We start from the raw sequence: 14,612 nt of genomic DNA on the forward strand, positions 1-14,612 counted from the left end.
TAATACACGCAGCTGTCAATCAATTCGGTGGGCAGGGGGACCGCACTCCTACGTAAAGTTGCGGTTGATCTGAAAACCACTTTAATTGGTCCACCGTTTTTATGTTGCTAAATTGAATAAAAATGACTGGGTGTGTTTATTTCACCCCAATATGACGGTACACCATACATGCACAAATGTCTGTCCAAACAGCTTGAAAAGTAGATTTTTCACCATAGGTGCCCTTTAATCAATCAGTTATTCCATCCATCCATCCATCCATCCATCCATCCATCTATCCATCTATCTATCTATCTATCTATCTATCTATCTATCTATCTATCTATCTATCTATCTATCTATCTATCTATCTATCTATCTATCTATCTATCTATCTGTGCATCCATCCATCCATCCATCCGTCCATCTTTAAGACAGTAATCACATGTGAAAAAGTGGAAACAGGAATAAGACAGCCTGTTCTGTATAAATTCATATTTAGCAAGAGCAAGCTGGATAAGCTGTCTGCCGAGTCACATGACCAGTCATCCAGTGGAGTAGCTAAGATATCAGAGTGTTTAATGTCCTCTTTCCATTCTGTTTAGACTGTTTGCAGCAGCACTTTCTCTCTGAAGAGAGAACAAAACAATCCTTCTCCTGTTTTCTTCCCTCTCTCCACGTCACCGAGGGACTGGAAGCTGTCCGCGTTCACTCAATCTCACTCTCTCTCTCCTCAACCCAATGCTCTGATCCAGTCTGAGACCCAGAGTCCCATAGAGATACAGAACTAAAGAAAATAACCTTAACTTGCACTTGTAAGGTTAGATCAACACAGGATTTGCCCAAAAATAACAGTGTAACAATAAAATAAGCTATTCTTCAGATACTCTAGAGATCTACAAAAATAAAAAAGAATTAATATTTTCTATAAAAATAATTTTAAAAATTTAGGTTATACACAAGATGCATGCATGATTGCTTCATGTAGATTGGTAGGAAGTGGTCCACTGGGCATATAGAGTACATACAGGTAAGTATAGGACTGTGAAGTTTATTATTCCACTCAGTAATTTGTTTTTGTGTCATGCCAATTGCTGATATATGCAGTGCAGCCTCAGCGGCCTAAAATTAATTAAGCAAACGTTTTTATAAGTCATCAGAGAGCACCTGAAATGAACCCAAGGCTTGTTTATGAAAGGAATGGGAAAAAGTTAACTTTTGCCAGAGAAGAAAACTGAATAGGGGTTCTCAACTGCTGGGTCACAGTTAGATGAATAAAAAAAACAAGACGGATGTAATAAATACAAAAATTAATTGGGTTATTAAAAGTCTCTAAGTCAAAGCTTCCATGTTTAACAGCTGTTTTTTGTAAAAAAAATAACATGTCAAAACAGAATTGAAATTATTCTAGCATCATTTAGTCTAACAGGTGTATCTATGTAAATAAAACGAAACAACATACTTATTCTGACTCATACATTAAAGCATAACATATGAAAGACTTCAAACTGAGCATCAGAATAAGGAAGAAAGGTAATTTAAGTGTATAATTTCTAGGGTTTACAGAGAATGGTCCGAAAAAGAGAAAATATCCATTGAGCGGCAGTCCTGTGGGCGCAAATGCCTTGTTGATACCAGAGGTCAGAGGAGAACGGCCAGACTGGTTCGAGCTGATAGAAAGGTAACAGTAACTCAAATAAGCACTCGTTACAAACGAGGTATGCAGAAGAGCATCTCTGAACACACATGTCGAACCTTGAGGCGGATGGGCTACAGTAGCAGAAGACCACCCCGGGTGCCACTCCTGTCAGCTAAGAACAGGAAACTGAGGCTACAATTTGCACAGGCTCACCTAAATTGGACAACAGAAGATTGGAAAAACATTGCCTGGTCTGATGAATCTCGATTTCTGCTGCAACATTCAGAGGTATGGTCAGAATTCGGCGTCAACACCATGAAAGCATGGATCAACCCTGCCTTGTATTAACAGTTCAGGCTGCTGGTGGTGGTGTGATGGTGTGGTGATATTTTCTTGGCACACTTTGGGCCCATTAGTTCCTACTGAGCATTGTGTCAACACCACAGCCTACACGAGTATTATTGCTGACTATGTCCATCCCTTTATTACCACAGTGTACCCATTTTCTGATGGCTACTTCCAGCAGGAGAACGTGCCATGTTACAAAGCATGATTCATCTCAGACTGGTTTCTTGAACATGACAATGAGTTCACTGTACTCAAATGGCCTCCACAGTCACCAGAACTTACTCCAATAGAGCTCCTTGGGATGTGGTGGAACAACAGATTCCCATCATGGATGTGCAGCCGACAAATCTGCAGCAACTGCGTGATGCTATTATGTTAATATGGACCAAAATCTCTGAGAATTTTTTCCAGTACCTTGTTGAATCTCTGCCACGAAGGATTAAGGTAGTTCTAACGGAAAAGGGTGCCAACCCGGTACTAGTAAGGTGTACCTAATAATGTGGCCGGTGAGTTTTCTATGAATCATTAAGAAAACCATGTGTAATCGTAATTACTTTTAGCTTAGAATGAAATTCTAATGTATTAAAACTAAATCAAAGCTGCATAATACATACTTTTATTATTTGGATGCTTGAAAACCTTTCATCCCCATTTCTTATTGAGCGAAGCCACCAAAAGATGCCGAGATGAGTAAATGGAACCACAAAATAGTGTGTACGAGTTCAAAATCATAAGTATTGTTGTGAATTAGCCCATGTCAGCCTTGGCCCCGGTAGCCAAGCCAGACTCTAGTTAATGAAAATGAATAGCAAGAGATTGAGGCACACCAAGAATCATATTTTCATCACGGCAAACTTTCCTCCTTCAAAAGAGAGCTCAAAAACGAATCAAAACACAGCAAAGCATGGAAGTCTGAAATACAAGCAGCTGGGGCCACTAATAAGAACCAGCCGCAGGTGGTTGCTAAGTGACAGTGGTTGAGTGGCAGGCCTGGAGCCCGGGCCGCAGTTGCTCACCTCCCGAACCGCCCGCCTCTCTCTCCCCACCGCAGTGGCTCTCACTCTGGCAGGGCAAGACAGGGAAGGAGGGCGGCCCGAAATGAGAACCAGACCCCTTCAACCCTACAATTGGCTCTCTTCCCCTGGCAGTTTTTTTTATGCGTGTGTGTGTCTAAAGTTGAGAGAAAAAAGGAGCGTGCTCCAAAAATAGATTAGGGATCGCGTGCCAATGGGTTTTGAAGACTCACTTTTTTCGCTCCCTCTAGTCACGCAAGAAGCCTGGCGAGATTTTGGAAAACGAAGCAGGAAAAAACAAATAAAAAAGAACATACAAAAAGACAAGAAGGGAAGACAAAAGCCCCCCTGGAGGTGACAAAGGTCACTGAATATGTAAATGGGCGGGGCTACTGTTTGAGACCCAGCCTTACAATGAATCTCTCACATCAAGTCTCATTCTGATATTTCAACTCTTTCTTCATAGGACTAAAGAGATTGGGCTGCAATCGGATGGATGGAAATCTAGACAATATTTAAAGAAAGCACATTATGGGGCCCCTGGCGACTAGAAATATCTGTCTTTGTGGTTCTGCCAAGCTTGCTCAGCATCGTTATGAAAGAACCCTTTAGACAAAGGGCAAAAAAGACTCTCTTTTTCTTCCCCTTCTGCTAAAATCATTACGTTCGACAGTCGTTATTGTCATTACACTTCGAAGGCTCATGCCAGGCCTACCCAGCGAAGAAAGCCAGTGAGCCCCTCGGAAAGGTTGACTAAAAGGTTACTTTTCAAGCTAACTTTGTTATGAAGGGCCTCAAGACGTTTTTAAAGCCATCAAAGCAATATGTCAGAATAAATTAGTCTCAGGCCAGTTGTTCTAAGAGGCACCATCACAACAAATCTTAATGTGTCTCCATGTTGACCCAAGCAGACACAACAAAACGACCTCATCAAAGCACAAAACGTCAGATGCCATATACAAACATTTAGCGGAGTTGATGAAGCATCATCAAAAGCCTCGCAATTAAAAAACAGTCATTCTGAACGTTTCTTTTGCTTTCAAATGAGAGCTGTAAAGCCCAGAAATAGAGTCCACATGGCCTGAGTGGTGTTTCACTTCAGCAAACACAAAGAAGGTCCTTTCACACTTGAAGTAGGTAACTATAGGTCAATCCAGATCTCCAGGTGGGATTCCTCCTGGGTTACCTTGCTTCACATTTCACACAATTTACCAGAGCTTAACATTTAATCAACATAGGCTCATTCTGAAAACGTAGACCTATAAACATTTCTGGAGATCACAAATTATGTAGCCAGAAGTATATATGGCTGCATTTCGACTTTAAAACGGACGCAACAGGGCTGGCGTGGCGTTACACTGACATAGACCTTTTGTTTTAGTTTTGTCCCAACAAACTTTTTTTCTTTTTTTGCCAACAAATGATGAAATGCCCTTTTGAAACTAAATTAAACAGTTCCTATCAAACCTAAAAAAAATCATTCATTTACTTTCATCTGCTTTTCCAGGGCCAGGTCACTAGGTCAGCACTCCTAAGAGAAAACCCTTGACTTCCCTCTACCCAGACACTTCCTCCAGCTCCTCTGGGGGGATCCTGAGGCATTCCCAGGCCAGCCGAGAGACATAGTCCCTCCATTGTGTCCTGGGTCTTTCTCAAAGCCTCCTACCGGTGGGACATACCTGGAACACCTCCCTAGGTAGGCGTCCAGGAGGCATCTGAAACAGACGCCCGAGCCGCCTCAGCTGATTTCTCACGATGTAGAGGGGCAGTGGCTTTACTCCTGGGTGAAAGAGCTCCTCACCCTATCCATAAGGGTGCGCCCTGCCACCCTGTGAAGGAAACTCATTTCGGCCGCTTGTATCCGAGATCTTGTCCTTTTGGTCATGACCCAAAGCTCATGACCATAGGTGAGAGTAGGAACGTAGATTGACCGGTAAATCGAGAGCTTTGCCTTTCGGCTCAGCTCCTTCTTTACCACAACGGACTGGTACATCGACCGCATTACTGCTGCCGCTGCACCAATCCACCTGTCAATCTCACATTCTATCCTTCCCTCACTCGTGAACAAAACCCCAGGAAACAAAACCCCTAAAAAATAAATAAATAAATAAAATAAAAGAAAGTTTGTTAGGACATAGCATGCCTACAATACATATATTAATTGCAGCTAATATTTAAAATTGTTTCATGTTGATTTGACACAATCATCTCAAATGTAGCCGGCACAATCATATTTAGCAAATCTGTTACTTAATTAGCTGGGAACTATTTTCAGGTGCTGTGTATTATCATTGGTCATGGTCTGGCAGCAAAGATCCATAATTATTAGGCTGGAATGAGAGCCTAGCCATATTGACCAAGAAAAATAGCAACTTTTAATTTTCCGCCATGTAACTACAGAAGAATCAAGCTTTAAATAGAAAAATCAATCCAATTTTTTGGAGCAAGATGCTAATAGTCTAACCTGATTCAATGACTTATGCTAAGCTAAAAGTGCTCCGGCCAAACCCATAGATTGGCTTGAAGGATTTAAAAATGGCTTTCCGCCAGTCTTAGTTACAGAATTAGTTTCCGCCATGTAACTACAGAAGAGTCAAGCTTCAAACAGAAGAATCAATCCAAATTTTTTGAGCGAGATGCTAATAGTCTAACCTGATTCAGTGACTTATGCTAAGCTAAAAGTGCTCTGGCCAGACCCATAGAAGGATTCAGAATGGTCTTCTGCCAGTCTTAGCTACACAATGTAACCTCTGAAGAGTCAAGCTTTAAATAAGATAATCAATCAGAATTGTTTGAGTGAGATGCTCATGGTCTAACCCAATTCAATGATTTATGCTAAGCTAAGCTAAAAGTGCTCCCGCCAGACCAGTGAATTGGCCGAATGAATTCAAAAATTGTAAAACTCAACTTGTAAAATGTATGTTTAAATGTTACTATTATGTATAGTGGCATCTATGCAGATATATCTACGTTTGGAACACATAAGCCTGAGTAAATGAAGACAGAAATGTTGGTGCTGAACAAAGCCTTTAATTTCTGACCATGCAGAGCAAGTTCTTGTGTTTAGAAACCCCATACACAGTGCAGATTCTCTGAGGAAATGAACTCGAGATGTTAAATGAGCTGCGAGGTCAAACACATCCATCCAGCGCATATTTATATAGCAATACTGCGAGGTAGACCTTAATAACCTTCTGTTTGAATGTTTCAGTCCAACGCATGTCCTTCAGTTTAAACGTTCAAGTCAAACCCACATTCAACAGCTAGTTTTCACGGAGTCAAAATATTTTGTGGCCGAATGCTAGACAGTTCCTCGTGTCTCCATAGCAATACTCAGAGGCAAGTCTTCATAAACACAGAGTATGACATGTCCTGTAATCCAAACTGTCTATGGCACGGCTCTAATGATACGTTCTGAAAGATCCACAAATCATTAAGGTCTGAGTATGGATGAATAATGACTAAATTCTTCCCCTTGTGTGGCAAGTTTTGTTACTGCCCCACTCTTTTTTTTCTTCATTGCACTGTTATAGGCTCTATGATTTAAAGCCTTATTTTTGGCTCTTTAAAGAATTAATTACAAGGCCCGGCTGCTAGATACTGTATCTAGTGTGTCGTATATCTTTACTCTCTATAGAGACAGTTTGGAAGAGACAAATTATCTGGTACTTCCTCTCCAGGACAGGTGGAAGACTGAATTTTCCCCTATCAATCTGTGCTTTCAGACCTGATGGAAATGCAAAAAGCATTAGTTAAACTACAAATCGGTGGTCTTTGTACAATATATGCCTTCAGTTTCATTCATATAAGGCACATATTTAATATCCCATATGTAAAGTATTTATTCTATTCAATGGAGAATCGCACATATTTTGTGTTTGACATGCTAACAGTAAATCTGCATCAATATTTCTCTCATAGATCTACATCTGGATCCTATTTGGAGTTTGGTTTGTTAAATGGACTCTGCTTATTGAAACTACAGTAGATGACCAGACTACAGTTATAGTCTGTTCTTTATGAAAATATCAATACCACTTTTTATATTTATGAGGTTGTAAGCAGTGTGCGAATTATACATTGACGATCGCTGGGTCAACTTTTTCGGTTAGTTTATGTAATATATGTTTCAGTGAATCAAGTTTATGTATTTATTAAAGGGCACCTATTGTGAAAAATCTACTTTTCAAGCTGTTTGGACAGACATATGGTTAAGTATAGTGTATAGACCCTCATGTTGGGGTGATATTAACACACGCAGTCCTTTTTTTCCTAATTGGATCAATTGGAACGGTTTTCAGACCGACCGCAACTTGACATAGGAGTGCGGTCCCCCCGCCCACCGAATTGATTGACAACTGTATTAACATGTCTCGGTATTCACGTGTATAATCATATCAACAAGCAGCCGAGGGAGGAGATTAAGGCACGCAGAAAGGCACGTAGAAGCAGTGGGCAGGGAGGACTAGCCTTAAAGGCGCAGTACATCAAAACAGCCTCCTGGTGCAAAAATGTATAAAATAGAATTTAATAAAAGGTGTAATAAAAAATCTGATGGGTGTTTTGAGCTGAAACTTTACAGAAACATTCTGAAGACACAAAAGACTCATATTAAATCTGAAAAAAGGGGTAACCTAGGTGCCCTTTAAACTATATATTATTTATTAATAAATGTATTTAAGTTTTCAGTGGTTTGTGGGATAGGCTATTTAGTGTATTCTAACCTGATTAGCTATTTCAGCTTACTTTAGGTCAAACTATGCATCTAATTTTACTTTATTTTTGGCTATATGTAAAAACAAACACCCATTTTATGAGAAATCACCCCCCCCCCTGTAATTCACACCCTTGTTGTAAGTAATATTTGGCTATTGTATCAAGTCAATAAGCCAGGTGAAAACATATAATGAAAGTTGTAAACCAGTTAACATTTCGCATAGTCCATGTAATGTAATACACTGTAAAAACATACAGTAACAGTTTCCCATATTTTGTGATTCATGTTTTGCTTGTTTATATGGATTTAAATTGCATCATGGGATCTTGATCTTTCTTGAACTTGAAAAATCTGAAAAAGTGACTTTTATTGACATTTTTAAAAGTTTAAAGTAGAGATGTACACCGAAAAAAAATATTTTTGTAAAATTGTTGCAAACAATTGATATGGGCTGAATTTAAACAAACAACCGAAATGCAGTAATGTTCAGCTTAATGTGTTTGTTTAAATTCAGCCCATATCAATTGTTTGCAACCACATCTTTTTTCAGTGTACTGTAACTGTACGAAAATTTCATATCATGATTAAAGTAACCAAATTTCCCACGGTTATCAATATTATCACCATTTTGTTAAAATAACATTAAAAAGTAAGTGAAACACACTTAAGGCATTCATATTTTATATATAAAAATAAATATTTTGTTGCCTACAAAAACTTTGCAGATTTATGCAATTCTGTGGCAAAAAAGAACATAAAAACAGATCTGTGCATTTAGGAATTGTTTTTGTATAATTTCATGTACACGTATTTTGTGTTGTTATATTAACTTTTGATTTACTTATACAAGGCATTATCTGTTAACCCATTCAGACCCTGCGTCTAATACAATGGACATTCTGCCCATGTTTTTTGTGTGGTTCCTGAGCATTTAAATTTAAAGCGTACACTCCATGAGAGTGTACGATTGCCAGCCAATCAAATGGTGCTAAGACTCCGCATGTTGTAATTTGAAAAAAAATCCACTACACTGAAAAGCAGCATGGCATCACTTCACTCCAGACACTGACATAAGCCACATGTACAATGTTTGTATTCATACTTATTAATATGTTTGCCAATATTTCATAGATTGTATGTAAAAAAGAGAGATTGCACCCACTAATTAAAGTTTACAATTATTTGTAACATTGCAAGCTGTAGATCAGGATTTCTTCAAATATGTACAGTAAGTCCATTAGGATGGACAATCAAGATCTGTTAAATTAAATCTCCACTAATGCTGATTGAACTTTTTTATATAAAAAAGACTATATCGATGTACTAATTTATTGCTGAAACAATTCCATATGCAGAATCTACACTTCTTGAAGTTCTTAAGCATATAGCAGATGGAAATATCTCAGATGTGGACATGAGTGATGAGGAAGATGAAGATATATATATATATATAAACAAGATGCAATCTATACAACAAAAACCTCCAAATTAAAGTAAATATGTTACAGTGTTAATGTTTGTGATTTTGATAATGAATTTTAAGATTATACCAGCAATAATGCATGTTTTTTTGTATTTTATGTTGGTATAATGTTCAGGAAGTACAACTGTTCTGACCATGAAATGAACAAAAAACAAACAAACAAAATATATATATATATATATACTTAAAGGCTGTTGAATTTTTATTATTATAATTTGGTCTCATTTATAGGAGCCTTAAGAACTGTGAAAACATACTTTTACATTTTTTTTTGGAAAGTTAGAACATAATTCGGGTCTGAAGGGGTTTAAACCTGCACTTGGAAAACTTCCTCACAGGGATCCATGTTTGCCATGTTTTCAACAAAACTCCATAAAGCTGCTTTATAAAATCCCAAGAGTTGTGTAATAAAAAAACAAAACAAATCTAATTGAAATTTTTGTGACTGATATTACAATTTGATTTGCGATTCAACTGTGTGAAGTCAAGCTTCAGCCCAATAGGTTGTGGATGAAAGTGAAGAACTGAGGCGGGGAGGTGCGGTGGCTGTGGGATTGAGATAGTGGTTAAAAAATGGAATTTCTGGGGGGAGATTTTGGGTTGTTATATAGTGTTGTTGTTTAAGGGGGGGGGGGGGGTGTTGTTGGGTGTTGTGGACGAAAGTGTAGTGAGGGAGGGTGGGTTTTGGGGGGTGTTTAGTGTGTGATTAGGCATCAGTGTTGGGAGTAATGCGTTACAAAAGTAATGCATTACAGTAATGTATTACATTTTCCAGTAACGCGGTAGTGTAAGGCATTACTTATACATTTTCAGTAATATTTTACTCGGTACATGTTCAGTAACGCGTGCGTTACAACAAACTTTTCGCCCGCAAGACATTACCAAATAAAAAATACCGCAAGTAAGTTCTATTTTCTGTTCGTGGTTAGTGAATAAATGCGCGTGTTGTCATTAATATCCCTCTGGCTATTGGAACTTTTTTACTTTGAACGCGGAATGATTTCAGCCTCTGAGCTCGAGGTCCGAGGCTATTGGCTCAGCCCGGTTCACAGTAAGGTCAAGCCCTGACGTGCAGCGGAAGAGCGGCAAAATAGATGAGCAGAAGACAGTACATTCGCGAGGTGGACGTATGTGCATATGGCGTTATTTCACTGACAACAGTCGTAAGCGCAGTTTTACAAGAGCGCATTCATGTAATTCTCTGTTCGTGGACAACTCGACCGCAATTTTTTTTTCGCACTCGCATGCACTCAAAACACGGCTGCTCACGTGCGAATGATCTGCTCTGGCTCCGTCAGATGATGCAGACTCACATGTTGTGCCTCATGTTTCCTCTTCTTTTCGTGCTTTTGCTCTCCAGAGATCCTCCTGTTCAATTGGTTATCCCAAGAATGTTGATATGGTTTATATATTGCTACAGTATTTATTAGCAATACACGAAACACTAAAAGGTTATGATAAATTCTATAATAAATACTTGTGTTTTTGAGTGTTAGATATACTGCCTATGTTTTAGCCTAGTATTATTTACAATTTGTTAATGAATGCTTCAGCATACTGTAGTATTAAGAATAGTGAACTGATAAAATGAAATACAAAGTGTAGTTTTACTACACTCTTAAAAATGATGTGTTAAAAATTTACACAAAATATGTGTTAAACAGATCGTAACACATTTTGTGTTACTACAGACACATTGTGTGTTAATATTGTGCTTAACTGTTTACACAATGACTGTGTTAAACACATTTAAACAGTATGTTGGAATACAGTGCATTTTTGGTCGTAGTCAAATGGCACTGTGTTATGTGTTTATGTAGTTTATTTATCATGATGGTAATATAAAATAAGCAATTGTGAGAATGTGGTTGAAAATTCTGTATTTCGGGATTTATGCTGTGGAATTTCTACACGCGCATGCGCAGTGACGTTCTTTTTCAACCGTCGCTCTCCCAGACCTCTGCCGGATAATGCACCTCTCTGCCTCAGGTGAGTGAAATTAATTACAATTCGTCTACGATAGTAAATATTGTTTCCAGTCTGCGTGAGAATGTTTTGTGTTAGTTGGCCAAGAAGTTATTTTTGTTACTTTTATTATGTCTCCATGTTTGGCAACTCTCTGTCATGCAACATCAACTTTAGCCGTGCAAGCTAACGCTTCTGGCGCGTCTTTTGTAAAGCTGCTTTTGCACTTGGCAGAATTGTTAATAAGTTACATATAAGGCGAAAGACTTACGCTAAATATGTATTGCATTTTGGTACGTCATGAGAGTTACCGTTACTTTAAAATCACCGGCTCCGCGTCACTTTAAAGCCTCCGCGTCTCTGACACGTGAGGTAATGTTACCGGACACAATTTATACATTTACGTTATTATCATAATGTTATTTAATAAAAAGCCTAAGGTGACGCTTTGCGGCAGGAATTTAAACAAGAATCCCTTGTCATAACGTTAGTTAGGCGCTTTGTACAGACACCAAATGGCGCCGCGGAGTGAGCAAATTCATAAACAATGTCTTAAATATGAATATCTTTAATGAAATCAACATTGCGCGCCATTTTGTGCTACCCAGCTAGTCACATACTATTTAAAATGTACTTTTTATTGTCATACACAGTTACTTGTGTGTGTTTTCTCATTGTGCTGTGTATATATGGATTTCTTTCTCTTTTACTTAGATGATGGAAGTCGAGGAACAAATTACAGTCCCTCTAACAGTTTTACACCGAGTTCTTGCAACTGTCTTCATAGACGGAAAGGAAATATGGAGAAAACTATCCTCAGTCAAACCTGAACTGTCTCGACTATCTCTTGATTGAATATTGAAATTTGACACAGATTTTCAAGAGTTCATTGACACTGATGTAAATGCAGGAGTACAGGAGCTTGACAAATTTCAAATAAATTATATTGCAAGCAACACCCCCGACTCATTAGAAAGTGTGCACTCATTACAGGTAAAACATTGATATATTTCTCCCATTATATTACTATAGATAAAAGTAAACATTTAAATAAATAAAATGTTTTTGGCATTTCTTAGTGTCCTTTAACAGATTCAACTCAGACTGGCACCACAACTAGTTTGCTGACGCTGCTTGAAGAAAAAGCCTCTACAATCCTGAGAGAACATGAAGAGACAAAGACGCTGTCCATTTTCTCATGAAAGATTCTTGTTAAAGTTGCTGTCAGTGACCTTGTAGAGAAACATGCATTGTGAGTATGTGGTTTAATTATTTCATGTAAGGTATATTTATTTTCAAATTAAATTACATTTATTTAAATAAGTTATATATTAAAATAATATTTTAAAAAAATATTTTAAATAAATACATTTAACAATCAATTTATCCCAATCAATTCCAAAGTACCACTGTTTAGTCAGTTTTATTATGTTCGTCAATGTTTGTGTAAGAGCAATTTATGCAACTATTTTTTTTTATTATTACTTTTTTAGCTATCCAATTTGGTACAGAAAAACTGGCACTAGCAAAAGAGATTGTGTCATTGTTCCCCTCGTTAAGGATTCAAGTGCCCTTTGGTGAAAATGAGGGACATGTAAGAATGGTTTTACATTTTAAACTGAATTTATTAGGAATGTGTATATAAGTTGCTCATGTATACTTGACTTTAATTAGTTCTGTTTTTGCATTACTAATGTCAGGAGCATTTTTTGCTGGGCCATCACACAGTGGATTTATTGAAATGAGATTACGTAACATCAGATGGAAGCTTCAACAGAGCCAGCGGGTGTACAATTTGAAACATCATCATTGTACACCGCAACCTTCTTTACCAAGTCAAGATGAAACTGTACCAAGTGAGTGGTTGACTCTGATAAAGAGGATTTCTTGACATGCCAGCTTTGGTAATAGACATGCTCAACTAAGACAGAACTTTACACAAACATTTATTTCATAATTGTAATATTAATATTTCTTATTTTCTAATTTCTTTCTTCCTTTCTTTGAAGATGGACATTGAATCCGGAAATGGGACGGGACGATAATTCCAAAACTCAAGAAAATAGCATCCTTGGAGAGGAAAAATGACATCAGACACTTACTGGAGAAGGCTGACAATAAGCATGATGGTGTGAGTTTCAGCCAAAATGTCTGTTGCATGTGCACACTTTTATAAAAATAGTTTAAAAGAGAAAACTTAATGTGAATATTAATATTCTATTCAAGGTAAAGTGTTAATTACAAATAAATTGTTTAAATTGTTCTTTTGCATGTGACCTGTATCTTCACTTCAAGATGAGCTGTGTTACACTATGTTGAAGATCCTTATTCATCTTCTTCCACCCACTGCATCTGTGAGAAGTGTTGCTGGGAGTAAATGCTGTGTGACTTCTGCTGTGTCCTACCTGTTGGTACAAGTTCCGGTATAGTTTTTATTGTGTTAGCTTGTGATAAATAAAATTGTTTCTGATGCAGCAACATTTTCTAATGCTTTTCATTGTTTCATTCCTGAAGGCTGGTACTAACGTTACATCTTTGCTTGCTGAATCCATGAAAGGGACCCTAAAGTCAGCTCAGCCGCAGTTGTTTTCCATCGGTTCTATAGGACATGATCCCAGTACGTAATTGTGGCAAAGAATGACTCTTTTGCTCTTCCATTTGATGTTGAAAGCCTGACCTGTGCTGTGACAGACTTTTCAAATTCTTCTGGCTGTGCAATCTTCAGTATCCATGCCAACTGTATTCTGTTTTTATTTTTTTGAGTGTATATATATATATATATATATGACCTGTCTTTGTCTCAGTCATCTTGCAAACGATCAAAGTTCATGGAATTGATTGCTAAGGTGCAGTCTCGTACCTAATTGAAATAAGCATGTACACCTGTCCAAAGTGTCTTCAAAATGATTGTGTTGAAACAAAGGGGTTAATTTGGCATTTAAGGGAAGTGCATGTACTCTCTGATAGTCACAACCTAACTATTATTTTGTCAAAATGGTTAATTACAATTCCTTTTTAAAACATCTGAACAGACATCACTTTAAAATGAATTCATGCCCTTCTATAGAGTCAGGACACACAGAGAACTTGGATATATCCAATCAAATTGATAAAAGCAGAATAAGTAATTTTGAGGATAATGTCCATATGTTTCTGAGAGTATTAAGAGTAAAGTATTTTGATGAACATCTTTTTCCTTCTTTGTCATCCGAACAAATGATTTTGACATGGCTTTGCTGCCTGGGGACTTAATAGATTACAGACCTCTAGACATTATGTCATTTTGTGATCAGCAGTATGTAACTCCTAAATACAAAATTTTGTTTTAAACATGTTAGTGGTTGAAACTTTGGTAACACTTTATAATACACACTATAAATCATTTATTAAGCATTAGGAAATAGTTAATTCATTAATTTGTTAAGCATTAACTCTACATTATAAGACATTAGTAAGCGGTTCATAAAT

The 14,612-nt window shown here is 37.6% G+C and overlaps 1 long non-coding RNA gene across 3 annotated transcripts; it reads left to right on the top strand.

Annotated features, from left to right (window-relative positions):
• The first annotated feature begins 10,866 nt into the window (after nt 1-10,866).
• LOC130241897 (uncharacterized) lies at nt 10,867-14,533 on the top strand. Of its 3 annotated transcripts, XR_008838918.1 has the most exons (8): nt 10,867-11,168; nt 11,859-12,137; nt 12,224-12,396; nt 12,638-12,738; nt 12,845-13,000; nt 13,154-13,275; nt 13,440-13,567; nt 13,659-14,533. It is a non-coding gene; the product is annotated as an uncharacterized LOC130241897 (long non-coding RNA). The 3 variants fall into 3 exon arrangements; XR_008838919.1 differs by having other exon boundaries at nt 10,867-12,137; nt 12,845-13,048; XR_008838917.1 differs by having other exon boundaries at nt 10,867-12,137.
• Nucleotides 14,534-14,612: the final 79 nt, after the last annotated feature.

Source organism: Danio aesculapii, chromosome 15 (assembly GCF_903798145.1).
Source record: "Danio aesculapii chromosome 15, fDanAes4.1, whole genome shotgun sequence".
Taxonomy (NCBI): Eukaryota; Metazoa; Chordata; class Actinopteri; order Cypriniformes; family Danionidae; genus Danio; species Danio aesculapii.